Below are 17,916 nucleotides of genomic sequence, written 5' to 3' on the forward strand. Positions count from 1 at the left end.
CTCATAGTCCAGAAAAACGCCTATTTGCTGGACTTCAGTATTCCATGTACTGCATGAACCACAGAATTGCCGAATTTCCCAGCACCCCATCCGTGGGGTTGGCGATGTCAGACAATCTCTCAGAAACGATTCTTCACACACACCAAGGGTCCATGCACCTGTGCCTCTCACTTCCACGTGCCAAAAGTGTCTCCCAGCATCAAAGCCCTCACAGCTCCGGACAGCTAGGTAAAAACTCAATGAGTGAGGATTGTCGATAAAGCCTGGATGCATCCTACTAAATATCACACTCTTTCTGTCTCTTGAGATAGTAAGACTAGGGTGGGCTGTTTCCGGGTCTAGCGTCAAATCTTCCTGAAATGTGCTCATCATTCTTTGGAGGCCAAAATAATGCGGAGGGAGCCGAAAGCTCTTCTTCTTGAATTCATGTGAGCAGACTGCAGGGGCTTTCAGGTTTTCACAGGTGTTGTAGATGTTCTCAATACCTGTCAGCACATCCAGGTCTCCCTGAAAACACTTCTCCGTTACTTCATTTAACAGATTTTGTAGTACAAATAAATGGTCTGAAATTTGTCTTTGGTTTTCAGTGAGTTTTTCCTCAGCATCGTTCTCTTCAACAAGTAAAGAGTCACAAATTACATCATGTTTCTTTACCAAGGAAACCTTAATTTCTTCAAATTCAGAGTGTAATTCCTTCCTCCATATTTCCATCTTCCTTTTCTCATTGAAAGATTTCAAAATCGTGGCTTCACGTCGCATCTTGGCGTCTTCAATTTTCTCCTTTAGTGGCTGAATGCAGCTTTTGAGCCTTCTCCTGTATCTGGCTGCAGCTTGCTCAATGGGCAGCAGGGGGTGGTGCTGGTGGTCAGAGGAGACCCTGCACTGGGGACACAACAGCTCCAGGTCCTTCTCACAGAACAGGGACAGACGCTGCCAGTGCTTCCCACTCAGGGGCTCCTCCTGCTGCCGTTTCCTCTTCCTCCTCATGGCGGGAAGCTGCTGAACCATATCAGTCATGTGGCGAAATTGGGTGTTGCTCCTGAGGGTCTCTTGGGGGCAGTGGTGGAGGCACACGGGGCAGGGGAAGATGTCCCATAGGTCTTCCCAGCGCTGGTGGATGCAGGAGCGGCAGAAGTTGTGCCCACAATGAGTGGTGACTGGGTCCTTGAGGTAACCCAGGCAGATGGGGCAGCTGGCCTCTGCTTGGAGCTCAGCTAGGATCGCTGCGAAGGCCATGGTGCAGAGAGGGATCTGCGTGGGGAGACTCCCTTCAGAAGGTGTGATCCTCCGGGAAGGAGGGAAGGTGAGAAGCTGGTGCCTCCTCTGAGTTCTCTCCCGTAAGCACTTCACAGGCCTGAGTCTGTTTCTTTCCCTTTGGCTCTAGAAGCAGCTCCCGCGGGAGGGAGGGCCCAGGGCACCGGCTGATCCCTTGGCACCAGATCCTCCTTTACTCAAATTCAAGCTGGGCTCTTTCGTGGTCTTTCTCAGAAAAAGCCACAGTTCCAAGAGGCAGTGGAAACTAATTACCGCGGAAAGTACTCCAGAGTTTGAGACTTTCAACAGAACAGAAGGCAGTTGTCTTCAACAAAAGGAGAGAAAAGAATAAGATCTATTAAGGCAATGAAGGACATGTATATCCATGAAAACAAATGCCTAAATAATTTTTCTTATTTCTGTATAAACCCTTCTAACACTAAAGTCTATTGAGATAGAGGAAATCTCATATGTATTCTTTAGTTACGATTTCTGATAAAGATATTATGATCTTAATATTTAAAACAGACTCTATATTTTAGACATTCATAGTGCAATATTTACCCTTAAGATTATATGTGATCCTGGATTTGCCACACAGCATTGCAAGGTATAGGAATTGAGATATCAATTTTTAGTGGATACACAGTGTTTGTTGTGGTAATTTTACTACTACATTATACACTTTAGATGTTCTCCAGTAGAAAACATTACTGAAAAGGCTCACAGCCCTGACAACACAGTGACAATGCATTCTATCAAAAAAATACACAAATGAGCTAGGCTTAGTGGTTCACCTGTACTTCAAGCTACTAGGAAGTTCAGGTAGGAGGATCAATTGAGCCTGTAAGGTGAGGCTGCAGTGAGCGGTCATTGTGTCACTGGAATCTAGCCTAGGGATCAGAGCATGATCCCGTCTCAAATAAAATAAAATAAAAGCTGAGCCTTATTGTCTCTGTGTCACTGTCTCCAAGCCAGACCAGCTCCTCTCTTACTCTCTTTTATAAGCCTCACCTTTCACTTTTGCTACATCTTGGATTTCTAAAATCTCTTGTGGGCCATGCATGGTGGCTCACATAATGCCTGGCCTTGCTCACGTGTAATCATTCTTTTCAGGCCCAGGTGGGCGTATCACCTGAGGTCAGAAGTTTGAGACCAGCCTGGTCAACATATAGATGAGGTTTCATCCCATCTATACTAAAAATACAAAAAATAGCTGGATATGTTGGTGGGTGCCTGTAATCCCAGCACTTGGGAGTCTGAGGCAGGAGGATTACTTGAACCCAGGAAGCAGAGGTTGCAGTGAGCACAACAGCACCATTCCACTCTGGCCTGGGCAACAAGAGTGAAACTCTGTCTCAAAAGTAAAAATAAAAATACATAGCCGGGCACGGTGGCTCAAGCCTGTAATCCCAGCACTTTGGGAGGCTGAGGCGGGTGGATCACAAGGTCAAGAGATCGAGCCCATCCTGATCAACATGGTGAAACCCCGTCTCTACTAAAAATACAAAAAATTAGCTGGGCATGGTGGTGCGTGCCTGTAATCCCAGCTACTCAGGAGGCTGAGGCATGAGAATTGCCTGAACCCAGGAGGCGGAGGCTGCGGTGAGCCGAGATCTTGCCATTGCACTCCAGCCTGGGTAACAAGAGCGAAACTCCGTCTCAAAAATAAAATAAAATAAAATAAAATAAAATAAAAAATAAAAATAAAAATACATAAATATCCCTGTGTCTTCCTCTCTTCTTGACATTTCACACAAATCTCTCCACATTCTCTTTCTACTCCAACTTCGTCTGGCTTCCAGGTCCGACTCCTCTATGGCCACGCCAATCTCCCAAGTTCAGATGAACCAAATTAGTGGCAAGAGCAAGGCCAGGCATTATGGTTTTGTGTTCTCATATTTTGGGGTCGGCGAGCACAAGCACAACTGCCCCCCACCCCCACCACTGCCAACTACTGCATTCTCCTCTGACCTCACCTACATTATCCGCTCCACTGGGCAGGGGCCTGCAGAGTGAATTTCCTAATCTCTTCCTCAGTGCAGTGTCCTATTCCACCCTGGTTAGGGGAGTTTATTCAGTTTCATCCTCACACGGACTGAGTGGAAGCCCTCGCAGAATTGCTCCATGCACAGGCTGAGCGTCCGAGGTCTCCCTAAACCTCTAACCTCTCCTAAGGCGCCTGCTCCTTCCCTGAGTTCCTGCTCACCTGCACTTGTGATCTGAAGGGCACTCTTCCGATGCAAATCTCCACTTGGATCCAGGCTCTGTGAATATTCTGTAACTGCCCTCAAATTTCCTGATGTGGGGGTGGTTCCCTCAGCGCCACTGCCTACTAAGAATGGCTGCTTACGCCTTTCTTTCTTTTTCTAGCTCAGAACAGGCAACACAGCATAGCCTCTCTGTTCACCTGAGAGTTCTGAATCCGGTGCCTTCAGAGTTTATAAGCCTGTGGAAAGCTTCCCTTCTGTTTCCTTATTGGACAGACTCCAGATGTAATTAGCATCTGGCCAATGACAGGCTCTGATGACCATTTCCCACCTTCTCTGATTGCATTTTCTACCTAGGATGGGGGTCGGTGGGCATTAAAAGTGGAAAATTGGATTTCACTGTCTCAACAGTCCACTGAATCTCCTCTAACCTAATCAGGGATTCTGTTCTGAGTTAATTCAAAATTGGGAATATTTTCATCCTGTTTTTCTCACGAAGGCAGATATAGAACTTTTTAGCTAGTGTTGGCCTGATTCCTCTCAGGCAGTTTCAATTGTTTTTGACCCTTCATGGAAGAGTTTCCAGTCAGCCCTTTACTGTTTTCTGGATCCTCAAACTCATTGCAGAGTTTTTAGCCTCCAAAAACCAGTGATCTCTGTGTCACTGTCTCCAAGCCAGACCAGCTTCTCTCCTAACTTTTGTTTTTTTTTTTTTGTTGTTGTTTGAGACAGAGTCTTGCTCTGTTGCCCCAGGCTGGAGTGCAGTGGCACGATCTTGGCTCACGGTAACTTCCACCTCCTGGTTTCAAGCAATTCTCCTGCCTCAGCCTCCCAAGTAGCTGGGACTATCCGCGAATACCACCGTGCCGGGCTTTTCTTTTCTTTTTTCTTTATTTTTTATTTTTTATTTTTATTTATTTATTTACTATTATTATTATTATTATTGTATTTTTAGTAGAGATGGGGTTTCACTATATTGGCCAGGGCTTTTGATCGGCCTGACCTTGTGATCAGCCTGCCTCACTTACCCTCTTTTTGAGCCTCATCTGTCACTTCTGCCACATCTCAAAGCTCTGAAATCCTCTCTGCCTTCCTACCCCTTCTTCACAGTTCACACAAATTTCTCTACATTCTTTTTCTACTCCAACTCTATCTGGCTTCCAGGCCTGACTCCTCCAGGGTCACACAAATCTTCCAAGTTCAGAAAAATCGAATAAACGGCAAGAGCAAGGCAGGCGCTACGGTTTCGAGCTCTCATATCTTGGGGTCACTGACGCAAGCACAGCTGCCCCTTCTCCCTTGCTCCCATCTGCTCCATCCCGCTCTGACCTTGCCTGCATTATCCACTCCACTGGCCAGGTGTTTGCCAAGGGAATTTCCTAAGCGATTCCTCAAAGTAGCCTCCTACTCCACCCTGGTTAGGGGAGTATTCGTATTTTCGTCCTCACGGACTGTGAGCAGAAGCCCTCACGGGGCCGCTCCATTTGCAGCCTGAGCCTCCGAGGTCTCCCCCAACCGCTAAATCCACCCAAGGCGCCTGCTCCTTCCCTCAGTCCCTGCTCACCGGCACTCGTGGTTGGAGGGGTGCTCTCCTAACGCCAAATCTCCACTTGTGTCCAGGATCTGTGAGTATTCCGGAGCTGCCCTTAAATTTCCTGATGTGAGGGGTGGTTCCCTCAGCAGCACTGCCGAGGTGGTAAGAAGGGCTTCTCCTGCCCTGGCAGGTCAGTGGCGACCTTCTTGATCCAGGTGAGAACAGGCAACACAGCACAACCTCCCTGTTCACCTGAGATTTCTGAATCTGGCGCCTCCAGAGCTTCTAAGCCTGTGGAGACTTTCCTTTCTGTTTTCCTATTGGACAGACTACTGATACGATTAGCGTCTGGTCAATGACAGGCTATGATTGGTATTTTTCCAACTTCTCAGATTTTATTTTCAGGCTAAGAGGTGGGGTGGGTGGGGCGAACAGGAGATTAAAGGTGGATGATTGGATTTCTCTTTCTCACTAGTCCACTCAAACTCCTCTAACTTAAGCAGTGATTTGTTCCTGGGTTAATTGAAATTTGAGAATATTTTCATCGGATTTTTCTCAGGCAGAAAGATGTAGGATTTTTTGGCTAGTGTTGGCCTCCTCTTTCTCTGACAGTTTTAATTATTTTGTCCCTTAATGGAAGTGTTTCCAGAGTCAGTCCTCACCTGCTTTCTGAATTCCCAAACTCATTCCAGAGTTTTCAGGCTCCAAAAGCCAGTGGTCTCTGTGTCACTGTCTCCAAGCCAGACCAGCTTCTCTCTTACTTTCTGTTTTGAGCCTCATCTTTCACTTCTGCTACAATTCAAAGCTCTAAAATTGCCTTTCTCTCCCTTTTTCAGAGTTCACAAAAATCTCCCCACCTTTTTTTTTTTTTTTTTTTTTTTGCATTTCAATCGTGCATTTATTCAACACAATTCTTCTACTCTACACAACGAAGTACAAAAACAATGCCATCTAAAACGCTACAAAGTTATAAAACTCTAACAGAGGTTTTATAGTACTGGCAACACAATAAATGAAAAAAAGAAAAAAAAATTGGTGTACATGTTGCCAAGGTATCCTGAAAGACCCTCATGAAGGGCAGGCAGAACCGGGGCTGCCGGATGAACCCGCAGAGCTGACTCTCAACTCACTGGCCAGTTTCCGAGTAGGGTGGTGGGGTAGGGTGTGTGCATGGGTGCACAGACAGACAGAACCGTGCACAGCAGCTACCATGGGTAAGAGGCTCTTAGGGGATGTCTGACCCTTGAAATCAGAAGAGGCTTTAAGAGGCCGGGCCTAACAGGGTTGGCAGGCAGCTGCTCTAAAGCCCAGGATGCTTCCTTTCCAAAAGGACACTGCCCAGCAACAGCAAGGGCATGGCCTGGCCACCATCCCAGGTCACCAGGGAAAGGAAAAGTGTTCTTCAACACAGGCAAGGTCACATCACCCCCACAGCCTCACTTGTCCCTGTTGGCTCTGCCACTGGACTGACTCTTAAAAATGGTTAAGCTTTCTAGACAGAAAACCGGAGGGCATCTTGACAGACACAACACAAACCCATAGCACTTCCACAACCAGACCTCAACCAGTAGAGGGGTGCTGACCGCTGCCTACAATGTCTGCCTGAGTGAGGGGTTTGCTTTCCTACTGATCTCCCTTTGGCTAGAAAAGTGAGAAAACTGAGCTGGGTGGGGTATAAATTACAGGGGTGAGAGCTTCGGTGGTCTGCTTATCTATTGGGAGGAGGTGGAGCTGGAGCCGCTCCTGTGACGGTGTTGGCCTGGGGATAGTGATCACCAGCACAGAGGGGACCTGGGCCTTGGGGAGCAGGACCTTCTCCTCATCTGTGAGGGAGACCTGTGCATTCTCCTGGGAGGGCAGACTCACCTTGGGGATGGCTTAGACCCGGGGGGCCAGCACAGCTGTGTCAGTAATCTCTCCTGGCCATCTGTTTGTCCTCTGTCCATGTGCTCCAGCGCCTTCTCAACTTCATCTAGATTCTCAAACTCTATGTATACAGAGCCTTTTGACAGATGGGGATGTACCCTATCTATGAGCATGTCAATCGTTTTAATTTTCCTGTAGATGGAAAATATCTCCCTGATGTGATTCTTGGTCACATTCCTGGTGAGTCTCCCAGTGTGCACTTTGGTGGGCTTAGGGGATGGGCTTCGCCTTTTCCTCTCCTTTCACCTCTTTTAGGTGGTTTGGACTTGGTGTGGAATCGCCTCCTGTAGTTGTGTCTGCCTCAAGAATAACTTGGAGAGCCAGAGGAGATGCTGGAGCTGTGGGATGCTGGAGCTTCCTGAGTGGCTGGATGCTGAGGAATTGCTGGAGCCACTGCTGGATCTTGAGCTGGAAGTCGAGCTGGATTGAGACCTGGTACTGCTGTTACCACTAGCATATCATTATTTTGCAAACATTGATCTTTTGTGTGGCACAGACCAGCATCAGTGACCATGACTTGGGAACCTAGTACAAATTTTGTCACCAATTTGCCCCCTTGTTTATGTGAATTTGTGCAGTAAACCACCTGCCAAACCACATATGATGTCTTGAGCTCTGGGGAGAACTTCATTTCTTAGAGATAACTAAGTTCATATGTAATAGGCTGTCCAGATCTCCAAAGCAACTGATTGTGGCTTATCTTGTATGTGCAGAGAATATGTTCTGTGGGTGAAGGGCAGGCTATAACCCTCAGTTTCAGTCTGTGCACATCTACAAGAAGTGGGTAAAATTCAATAGAAATAGAGATATTCTTTAGGTACTCTAAATACTTTATCAACTTCAAAAGGGATTCATAAAATTATTTGCTGCCAGAAGTCACATCTCAATGTAACTTGCCATTTCTGTTTTCTAGAAAACATTTCCATCTATGCTATTTTAATTCATCCTACCATTCCTCTTTCCTGAATTGTACAGTCACTTGTTTATAAGGTACTGTCCTATGCAGGCTTTGAAGAGAATGTTGATGACAGTATTGCACACTTATGCTTTAAGCATAAGACTACAAAAATCACTGATCACCACCCCACCCAGTTGCATAGATGTTTGATTTATATGCAAAGATCACTTACAAAATTAACAAAAAAAATTTATAAAATTAGAAAAAAAGCATATAAAGAAAGTAAATCACATTTTTAAAAACCCTTACAGATGGCCTTTGACTTACAGTTCTGCTTAACAATTTTTCAACTTTGTGACAGCTTTATCAGGACATAACCACAATGAAAGTCGAGGAGCTTCTTAAGACTTCTGATGTGGTTACAGTTTCTACTGAATTCATATGCCTTTGCACCATTGTAAAGTCAAAAAATTATAACTTGAAGCTTATAATTCAGGGACCACATGCTGTGTTGTCATGCGTTTTTGACTTAAAATTTTCCACTGGCCAGGCCCGGTGCCTCACACCTCTAATCCCAGCACTTTGGAAGGCCGAAGGGGTAGATCACCAGGTCAGGAGTTCTCAACCAGTCTGACCAACATGTTGAAACCCCATCTCTACCAAAAATAGAACAATTAGCTGCATGTGGTGGTGCACATCTATAATCCCAGCTACTCAGGAGGCTGAGGCAGGAGACTTGCTTGTACCTGGGAGGTGGAGGTTGTAGTGAGCTGTGACTGGGTCACAACACTTCAGCTTGGGTGATAGAAGGAGACTCTGTCTCAAAAAAAAAAAAATCCACTATACTATAAGTTTATTGAAATAAAACCTCATTGTAACTAGAGAATCACCTGTAATAAATGAAATAATGAGTGGCATTTGATCTGTTATTCTCTCGCACTTTAAAGAAAGATCTCGACATAAATCTGTATATATATATACTTTGTTCTACTTCTATACATTTAGTTGTCTCTTCTTTTGGGTTTTGTGTGTGTATTCATTTTGCTTTACTATTTCTTATCTCTTTAATTGAGCAAAATACCATATGAAAGTGCTTTTTAGTGAAATTTAACTATCCTACACTGCTGTCGCAAGTAAACTCTGACATCTCAATGGCTTTAGAAACACAGAATTTATGCTTTTTTCTTTCCCTTTCCAATACTGGATCTTCAGCTCTGTTGAATGACTCTGAGACCCGTGTACTGTGACCTTGTGACACACCATCACAGGCTTTGTAGCAGAGGTAGAGAGAGCACTGTGATATGCTCCCAAAGAGTTTAGTCACTTGCTCCCTGCAAACATTCCCTTATTTAGGTTATCAAGGCTCATGTCAACAGTGATATGTCATGTTGATAACAGGTACCCTTAATGTGAGGTGATAAGGATAACACTGCCCCTCTGGAGTCTTCTTTTCTATGTGGGTAACCTTAGTCTAACCATCACGATAACATGACAAACTAAAACGAAGGTACATTTTACAAAAATGCCTCCTCTGTATTCCTCAAAACTGTTAGGATCATCAGAATAGAAGTCTGAGAAACTGACACAGACCAGAGGAAGCTAAGGCTGCATGATGACTTAATGCAATGTGGCATAGTAGATGACATCCTGGCACAGGAAGAGGACATTAGGGAAACATTAATATTATCCGAATGAAAAATGCAGTTTATAGTTAATTATGTACCAGGATGGGATAACTGGTTGTGACAATGTGCTAAAGTCATGGAAGATGCTAACAACAGAAAAGCCTGGGTACAGGATACATGGGAACTCTGTAGTACTGTTGCAATTTTGCTCTAAATCTAAAAGTATGAAAAAATAAAAAGATTATGGAAATATATGGAAGAGAGTGAGAGAAAATTGTGTTGGTCTGGTCCAACATGCCAGGCAGGAAATAACACACATTGTGTCTGCGTTAATTTTGCTGCTAGAACTGGTAACACAGCTTCAACTATGTTTGAGTTAGCTGTGATCTTTGGGGGCTGTCTTGGCACCAGGCTATCTTAACCTGCAAAGGAAATGAAAGAGAGAAACAGTAAAGCAGAGAAAATGAATAGAAGAAGGCAGCCTGTGGAGAGTCCTATGTATGGAGGACCCGAAGTCTCCAAAACCAAATGCCAGCCCGTGAGTGAGCCACCCTGGAAGTGAATCTTCCAGCCGCAGCCAGCCTTTAGATAAGCGCAGCCCCAGACAACAAGTTGATTGCAACCTTATGAGAGACCCTGAGCCAGAACGGACCAGCTAAGCCACTCTTCAATATCTGACTCATGACATGGTCGCTGGGTTCCCCCAGAGTAATCCATCCAATAGAAAGTAAAGTGGAAGCTGCAGTGACCGTTTTGAAAGTTCTACACTGTCATACCTGCAACGTCTCATTGTTTTCAAAAATGAACCCTATTCAGCCAAGGTGCTGCCTGGCTGCTTCATGTTACTTAAAGCAAAATGGGAGCAGGGACAGAGAGGCTAATGAAGCCAGGACTTGCTGATTTTGCAGGTTCTTAGCGTTTTCAGATTGCAAATGACTCTAAAGTTAAAACAGCTTCTAGGCGAATCTCAATATTAGGGCACTGCCAGGTAGGTATAATCTAAAAATCAAGCTGAGGGCCTGGCTCTAAAATCTTTTGTTTCATTCTCAGGAAGATCTCAGAACATGTCTCAGAATGGCTCGATTAAACAATCAGGCATCTAAGATGCTTATGTAGTTGAAATATATATATATATATTTTTTTTTTTGAGGCTCAGTCTGGCTCTGTCACTCAGGCTGGGGTTCAGTAGTACCATCTTGGCTCACTGCAACCTCTGTCTCCCAGGTTGAAGTGATTCTCCTGCCTCAGCTTCCAGAGTACCTGGGATTACAGGCAGCTGCCACCACAGCAGGCTAATTTTTGTATTTTTAATAGAAGTCGGGTTGCACCATGCTGTCTAGGCTGATCTAGAATTCCTGACCTCAGGTGATCCCCACATTTTGGCCTCCCAAAGTGCTGGGATTACAGGCGTGAGCCACCACACCTGGCCAAAAAAAATTCTGAAGTAAAGAAGAGCTTGTTTTGCAGAGACTTGTAAGTGCGGCTTTTGTTTAATGCCAATAGATTTTATATTTAATCCCAATAGATTTTATGTACCAGCTCAGCAACACTGAAAAAAATACATCCTTGAATACTGGTTTCATGTATAACATGAGCAATAACATTTAACTAGGAATGCAAGTAAACTGTTTCCTAAATACACAAATATTTGTTAATATTATCAGGTGGGTACAAAGGTAATTGCAGTTTCTGCCATTACTTTAATGACAAAAACCATCATTACTTTTGCACCAAGCTAATACTATAAATTTTTTGTTACATGATGATTAGGCAAATACTTTAAAATACATAAATTACTCATGAATAAAAGTATATCATTCATAATTACCTCATCCAGAGTTATTTTTGTGTCTATACATATGTGATAAGCATAAATTACATATAGCTGGTTCTTTCAAAAAAAAAAAAAAACACATGAATGGATAATTCTATATCTTAGGGTCTTTTTCCCCAAAATATTCATGTCTCTTTCTTATACAAATGCACACTGGTTTAAATATATATATACATGGTGTATATATATACACATATATATATATATATGGTGTATATATATATGGTTTATATATATATGGTTTCTCTTTCTTATACTAATGCACACTGGTTTAAATAAATATATATATATGGGCAATCTTGGCTCACCATTACCAATGCCTCTCGAGGTCAAGAGAAGAGATTCTCCTGCCTTAGCCTCCCGAGTAGCTGAGAATACAGGCAAGTGCCACCACATCCAGCTAAGTTTTACATATTAAGTAGAGACAGGGTTTCATCATGTTGATCAGACTGGTCTTGAACTCCTGACCTCATGATCTGCCCACCTCAGCCTCCCAAAGTGCTAGGATTACAGGTGTGAGCCACAGTGCCTTGCAGATATATTTTCAAATTGAGAACTGTGTTGAAGTAGAAAGTGAAACAATCCTGCCTCCACCCTCTAGGACATCCATCCACAGTCACTAAGTTGATCTGTGCATTTTCACCATATCATACTGAACACAACACACTCTCTATATATTTACATGTACATATATATAATACAAATACAACTGGAGTACAAATAATTCACATTTCAGTCAAATGCTAAGTGGCTGAATGTTATAGTTAACATTTGGCTAAAGCTGAACACAAAGCCAAATATTAACATAATAGAAGGAATTCCTGTGATGCAAGAATACATCATAAATTTTAACCACAAAATTATAAATAAATAATAAGATTTTGCAAGGATGGCATGCTACTGCTATTGCCCATTGCACATTATCTGCTAGACTCCTCCTGTGGCCACTCTATTACCTACACTATATTAAGTAGATGCTCGCTCTCGCCCTAGATTGGTGCAGAAGCAGGACTTTCCGTGATTCTTTGCCTTGGGTTCAGCCAGGGTTTAAACAGAAAAGCACATTCAAATATGGTGATTTCAGTATCGTTTAACAAATGGACTATTTGCAAAATTAGGCAGACTTTAGGGTAACACAATGTGGACCTAAGATTTCCTCTGAGACCCTGTTCCTATAAGGGGCCTTTTCCAGCCCCAACCTCTATGGCATTACTACTGATTAAAACCACAACCATTCGGTCAGGAGCAGTGGCTCATGCCTGTCATCCCAGCACTTTGGGAGGTTGAGATGGGTGGATCACATGAGGTCAGGAATTCAAGACCAGCCTGGCCAACATGGTGAAACCCCTTCTATGCTAAAAATACAAAAATTAGCCAGCCACCATGGTCAGTCACCTGTAATCACAGCTACTCAGGAGGCTGAGGATGGAGAATCACTTGAATCTGGGAGGCAGAGGTTGAAGTGAGCCGAGATTGCACCTTTGCACTCCACCTGGGTGACAAGAGTGAAACTCTATCTCAAAAAAAATTGAAGACATAGATGGAGATGGGGCATTCTGGGAACCTGGTGAAAAAGAATGTGGCTCTGAACCTCAGACATGTTGCTGAACAATTCACAGTCCAGACGGGTGACTCATGCCTGTAATCTGAACACATTGGCTATATAATAAAGAAAATAAAGATTTTAAATTTTAGAAATAGAAACATTCACAGCTTGATTTTCTGTTTGCATACTGGGGACAATAATTGCCATTTGAAGGGGTGGTTATAATTTAATAAGTGTTTGCATAAAGCACGTATCTTAGCGTCCATCATGTGGAAAAGTAAGAGCAGCTGGCAGTAGCAGGCCAAGCACCTAACAAGTTAGTCCACATTACATACTGTAACGTAAGAACCTTATTCCCACTTTGTAGATAATAAACCCAACATCGCATATATAGCAAAAGGAACAACTGAGACTCCTACCCAATCAGGCTGTTAAGAATATTTCCAGTCACTTTTTTGTACTCAATTATTTTGTGATCACTCTTATCTAAGGAAATAAGGAGGTAGCAGTTTTCAGAATCCAATTCCAGAATGATAGTACATAGTTGAATGTTTAAAATTGGGTCCTAAAAATTTCATCCAGAATTTTGAATGTTTATTTATTTGCTTATGTATGTATTTATTTATTGAGACCGAGTCTTGCTCTGCGCCCATGTTGTAGTGCAGTGGTGCCATCTCGGCTCACCGCTACCTCCACAGGAGGATCATGAGGTCAAAAGGTGGAGAACATCCAGGCCAATATGGTGAAATACCATCTCTACTAAAAATAAAAATATTAGCTGGGCACAGTGGCACATGCCTATAGTCCCAGCTACTTGGAGGCTGATGAAGGAAAATTGCCCGAATCCAGGAGGTGGAGGTTGCAGTAAGCGAAGATCATGCCGTTGCATTCCGGCCTTGCAACAGAGAAAGACTCCGTCTCAACAAATAAATAAATAAGAATAGGTATTTCCACCAGCAGTCTGTCTTCCATGTCTGAGCCTGTGGATGCGGAAAACTCTGGAATGAGTTTGGGAATCCAGAAAACAAAGGCAAGGACTGACTCTGGAAGCACAGCCTTCAAGGCACAAAAAAATTAAAACTGCCTGAGAAGGAAAAGGTCAACGCTAGCCAACAAATATTACCAATATTTAATTAACCCAGAACCTAATCACTGATTAAGTTAGAGGAGTTTCAACCGACTAGTGAGAGACAGATAAATCCAATCTTCCACTTTTAATGTCCTCCTGTTCTCCCCACCCACCCCACGTTCCAGGCTTAAAATGCAATCAGACAAGAAGGTGGAAAATGTTCATCGGAGCATGTCATTGGCCAAAGGCTAATTTCATCCGCATTCTGTCCAATAGGGAAACAGAAAGGAAACTCTCCACAGGTTTACAAACTCTGAAGGCGCCAGATTCAGAACTCTCAGGGGAACAGAGAGGCTGTGCTGTGTTGCCTGTTCTGACCTAGACCAAGAAGGACACGACTGACCTGCGAAGACAGGAGCAGCCATTCTTAGTCGGCAGTGGTGCTGAGGGAACCACCCCTCCCATCTGGACATTTAAAGGCAGCTCCGGAGCGCTCACAGAGCCTGGACCCAAGTGGAGATTTGGCGTCAGGAGAGCACCCCTCGAACAACAAGTGCAGGTGAGCAGGGACTCAGGGAAGGAGCAGACACCTTGGGTGGGGTTAGGGTTTGGGAGAGACGTCGGAGGCTCAGGCTGCAAATGGAGTGACACTGGGAGGACTTCCCATCACAGTCTATGAGGATGAAAATTGGAGAACTCCCCTAACTGGGGTGGGAAAGGACGCTGCATTGAGGAAGTGCTTAGGAAATTTCCTTTGCAGACACCTGGCCAGTGGAGCGGATAATATAGGTGAGGTCGGAGGAGAATACGATAGTTGGCAGTGAGGGGGAAGGGCCAGTCGTGCTTCTGATCAGTGACCCCAAATATGAGAACCGGAAACCAAAATGCCTGGCCTTGCTCTTGCCACTAATATATTTCATCTGTGTGAAATATATTAGAGATTTGTGTGGCCCTAGAGGAGTCAGACCTGAAAGTCAGATGAAATGGGATTAGAAAAAGACTGTGTAGGGCCGGGCGCGGTGGCTGACGCCTGTAATCCCAGCACTTTGGGAGGCTGAGGTGGGTGGATCAGGAGGTCGAGAGATCGAGACCAGCCTGGTCAACAGGGTGAAACCCTGTCTCTACTAAAAATACAAAAATTAGCTGGGCATGGTGGGGCCTGCCTGCAGCCCCAGCTACTCAGGAGGCTGAGGCAGGAGAATTGCTTAAACTCAGGTGGCGGAGGCTGCGGTGAGCCGAGATCCTGCCATTGCACTCCAGCCTGGGTAACAAGAGTGAAACTCTGTATCAAAAACAAACAAGCAAACAAAAGACTGTGGAGAGACTTTTGTAAAGGATGAAGAAGGGAGAGGAAGACACAGGGCTTTTATTTATTTATTTATTTATTTTTTGAGATAGGGTCTCACTTTGCTGCTTTGCTGAGTACAGTGGCACAATCTCAGCTCACTGCAGCCTCCCTCTCTTGAGCTTAAGCGATTCTCCTGCCTCAGCCTCCCAAATAGCTGGGACTATAGGCTCCCACCACAACACCCAGCTAACTTCTGTATTTTTAATAGACACTCTGTTTCCCCATGTTGACCAAGGTGGTCTCGATCTCTTGACCTTGTGATCTGCCCGCATCTGCCTCTGTAAGTGTTGGAATTACAGGAGTGAGCCACTGCACCTGGCTACAATTTATTTATTTTTGTTTATTTATTCATTTTTTATTGAGATAGAGTTTCATTCTTGCTGCCCGGGCTGGAACACAATAGCACTCTCTCAGCTCATTACAACCACCGCTCCCTGGATTTAAGTGATTCTCCTGCCTCAGACATCCAAGTAGCTGGGCCGCCACCACTCCCAGTGAAGTTTTTTTTTTTTTTTTTTTTTTTTTTGAGACGGAGTTTCGCTCTTGTTACCCAGGCTGGAGTGCAATGGCGCGATCTCGGCTCACCGCAACCTCTGCCTCCTGGGTTCAAGCAATTCTCCTGCCTCAGCCTCCTGAGTACCTGGGATTGCAGGCATGCCCCATCATGCCCAGCTAATTTTTTGTATTTTTAGTAGAGACAGGGTTTCACCATGTTGACCAGGATGGTCTCGATCTCTCGACCTCGTGATCCACCTGCCTCGGCCCCCCAAAGTGCTGGGATTACAGGCTTGAGCCACCGTGCCCGGCAAAGTTTTGTATTTTTAGTAGAGAGGGGGTTTCACCATGTTGACCAGGCTGGTCTCAAACTTCTGACCTCCGGTGATCTGCCTACCTTTGCTTGCCAGTGTGATAGGATTACAAGGGTGAGCCACCATGCCCAACTCACAAGGGATTTTACAGCTTTGAGATGTAGCAGAAGTGGAAGATGGGCTTCAAAAAAGAGAGTAAGGGAGAAGCTGGTCTAACTTGGAGACAGTGACACAGAGACAAGAAAGCTCAGCTTTTCATTTAATTTTCTTTTATCTAAGACACAATCTTGCTCTGTTGCCTAGGCTCCAGTCTGGTGGTACACTAAGCATCACTGCAACGTCAACCTCACAGGCTCAAATGATCCTCTTATCTGAGCCTCCCTAGAAGTTTGGACTGCAGGTATGGGCCACTAGGACTGGCTAATTTTTGTATTTTTTTCATAGAATTCGGTGTGGTCATGTTGTCCAGACTGTCAGCCTTTTCAATAATGTTTTCTACTGGAGAACATCTAAAGTGTATAATGTAGTAGCAAAATTACCACAACAAACACTGTGTATCCACTAAAAATTGATATCCCAATTTCTATACTTTGTAATGTTGTGTGGCAAACCTAGGATCACATATAATCTTAAGGTTAAATATTGCACTATGAATGTCTAAAATATAGAGTCTGTTTTAAATATTAAGATTGTAATATCCTTATCAGAAATCGTAACTAAAGAATATATATGAGATTTCCTCTATCTCAATAGATTTTATTGTATAAAAAAATGTCTGTATAATAGAAGGGTTTACACAGAAATAAGAAAAAATTATTTAGACATTTGTTTTCATGGATATACATGTCCTTCATTGCCTTAATAGATCTTATTCTTTTTTCTCCTTTTGTTGAAGACAACTGCCTTCTGTTCTGTTGAAAGTCTCAAACTCTGGAGTACTTTCCGTGGTAATTAGTTTCCATTGCCTCTTGGAACTGTGGCTTTTTCTGAGAAAGACCACGAAAGAGCCCAGCTTGAATTTGAGTAAAGGAGGATCTGGTGCCAAGGGATCAGCCGGTGCCCTGGGTTCTCCCTCCCGTGGGAGCTGCTTCTAGAGCCAAAGGGAGAGAAACAGACTCAGGCCTGTGAAGTGCTTGCGGGAGAGAACTCAGAGGAGGCGCCAGCTTCTCACCTTCCCTCCTTCCCAGAGGATCACACCTTCTGAAGGGAGTCTCCCCACGCAGATCCCTCTCTGCACCATGGCCTTCGCAGCGATCCTAGCTGAGCTCCAAGCAGAGGCCAGCTGCCCCATCTGCCTGGGTTACCTCAAGGACCCAGTCACCACTCATTGTGGGCACAACTTCTGCCGCTCCTGCATCCACCAGCGCTGGGAAGACCTACGGGACATCTTCCCCTGCCCCGTGTGCCTCCACCACTGCCCCGAAGGGACCCTCAGGAGCAACACCCAATTTCGCCACATGACTGATATGGTTCAGCAGCTTCCCGACATGACGAGGAAGAGCAAACGGCAGGAGGAGGAGCCCCTGTGTGGGAAGCACTGGCAGCGTCTGTCCCTGTTCTGTGAGAAGGACCTGGAGCTGTTGTGTCCCCAGTGCAGGGTCTCCTCTGACCACCAGCACCACTCCCTGCTGCCCATTGAGCAAGCTGCAGCCAGAAACAGGAGAAGGCTCAAAAGCTGCATTCAGCCACTAAAGGAGAAAATTGAAGACGCCAAGATGCGACGTGAAGCCACGATTTTGAAATCTTTCAATGAGAAAAGGAAGATGGAAATATGGAGGAAGGAATTACACTCTGAATTTGAAGAAATTAAGGTTTCCTTGGTAAAGGAACATGATGTAATTTGTGACTCTTTACTTGTTGAAG

The 17,916-nt window shown here is 44.4% G+C and overlaps 1 pseudogene; it reads right to left on the reverse strand.

The window, feature by feature from the left end:
* Positions 1 to 6,639: 6,639 nt before the first annotated feature.
* LOC101054369 (uncharacterized) lies at positions 6,640 to 17,293 on the reverse strand (annotated as a pseudogene).
* Between the last annotated feature and the right edge of the window lie 623 nt (positions 17,294 to 17,916).

The sequence above is a fragment of the Saimiri boliviensis genome (assembly GCF_048565385.1).
Source record: "Saimiri boliviensis isolate mSaiBol1 chromosome 3 unlocalized genomic scaffold, mSaiBol1.pri SUPER_3_unloc_1, whole genome shotgun sequence".
NCBI classification, from domain to species: domain Eukaryota; kingdom Metazoa; phylum Chordata; class Mammalia; order Primates; family Cebidae; genus Saimiri; species Saimiri boliviensis.